Consider the following 2,086-nt stretch of genomic DNA (forward strand, 5'->3'; position numbering starts at 1 on the left):
GTTTCCACACACCCACCATTCTTTGTGACTGGTTACACAAATAACTGGAGACTTACATATTGTATATTCTCCAAAATCCATGTATGTACCAGTAAAATATCCATTACCTTGTCTGACACAGACTGCTTTGAAAATATCAAAATCCCTCCAATCTAATTTCTTGGAGATTGGAATTTGTAACTCTTCCATCGCGATCGTGTCCACTGTGTTGGTTTTCACCCCGGTGGTGGTGACGGCCATTTGTTGCTCCCCGTGTGTCGAGGCCATAATGTTCTAGGTCATTTGAGAAACAATTATCTTGTCCTACAGAGGTTGCCATATGGGTTCTATGCATGTAGCACACTGACAGATGTGCTGTGTCTGTGGAAGCTGGTAGCTGCAGTTCGCATCAGTAAAGATCCGTTTGAATGAGACTTCTCCTAGTTGTCTGTTTTCCTTTTATCACAGTGTTACCACAGAACAAGCATTTACAGTTCTCCTCCTCCAGATGCCATGATCACCAGAGCTTAGTCCAACAGAGAACCTCAGTGATGCAGTGGAGCTGGAGGTTCCCATCATGGATGTATTACTGGTACATGGAACATCTTTGTTGTACTATCATATCAAAATCTCTGAGGATTAACCCTGACACCTGGGCAACACTTTGTTGAAGGGTTTGGACCCAGTACAAACATGGTATACCTAATCTAATAAAGTAGTGATAGAGAGAAAATACCTCAGATTGCTATAACTGATGTGCTTGTTAGAATGGAAAACTTTTAAATGCTCATTTGGAAGCCTGAAGAACACTTATTTAACTCATGAGACAGGCCTTTACCAGGCTTCTGTTTGATTGATGAACTCTGACTTGGCACGCTTCGCTGCTCCTCTGTTGTCCAAATTACTATCAATCTCAGCAGCAGACCGTAGTTAAGATAGTCGCAGTCCGCTTCAGATAAAACGGCTCCTGTGCCAACCGACCTCTCCATCTTCAAATGGACTCAAAACAAAGCGTGTTTGCGTAAAAAATGCTAAGCAGAAACATCCGGATCTGACAGAGTGATAGGACTTGGTCTCATGCTGAAGGCTATTGCTGAGTTGTATGAGTGATTTGACTGATGTGACATGGAAATGCCATCTGTTAACACAAGTGTTATGGCACTGCTGTTCACTTACAGTGTATGAAATAGAAATTTCACTAAAGACATTTTTTATCAAACACAACAAACTGCAATTTTCCCCCTAGTATAGGAGACGGGTGCCCTGGATTAGAAGTGCAAATTCTAATGTTCTGTTGGTGTGAGTGTTATTTTTATGTAAGTCTGAATACATTATATACCCTCCTTTGTTTTAAATCTAATATTTTACCTTTTGCAGTAAATATCAAGAAAAATGACCAACAAGCAAATCAAGAAATTGATGATTTGACTAAAAACACCGGCGTTCTTTCTTGTAGGTTATTAAAATCAGGACTTTTTTCCCTCCATGCTTCTTTTACACCGAGAACAGAGTGTCCTAAGGGGTCTAAAAGCCCTTATGTTGTCATTAATATTTAATTAAAATAAAACATATACAATATTTCCCCTGCTACTTTCTCAAACATATAAATAAAATAGCCTGTATCGACTAATGAACACACAAGTTGTCAAAAGATGCTAAAAATAAAGCTTGTGTTTTAAAATCTGAAATTCAAAAGTGGCTCTGAGAATCTAATCTCTCCTCACTAATTGACACCCAGTAGATCTGCTCTGTTTGATCTAATGAAAGCTTCCTGTTGAAAAGGAAGTGGGAGAAAAGATACATCATGGGGGAATTACAGGCAAGGAGAAACCACTGGCTAATGCATCCAGAGCTACAGAGGGTTCACTGCATGTCTGACTTCTGATGTTAGGCAGGATTGTTAAGATGAGTTCCTATCGCTCATTTACATTATGTAAAGGAGCAACTTTTACCAAAAGCTGACTGGAGAGTTATTGGTAAATTGTCTATTTGATTCTGTTCTTAAGTGTTGCTGCTATCTTGTTTTTTATTTCCCTACAAAACCCTGCAAAACGTTTCCTCACATTTATTCACAATACATCCAAAACTGCAACTTGATTGTATGTCA

Source organism: Poecilia latipinna, unplaced genomic scaffold (assembly GCF_001443285.1).
Source record: "Poecilia latipinna isolate Pla-1442-1.1 unplaced genomic scaffold, P_latipinna-1.0 Scaffold887, whole genome shotgun sequence".
In the NCBI taxonomy this organism is placed as follows: Eukaryota; Metazoa; Chordata; class Actinopteri; order Cyprinodontiformes; family Poeciliidae; genus Poecilia; species Poecilia latipinna.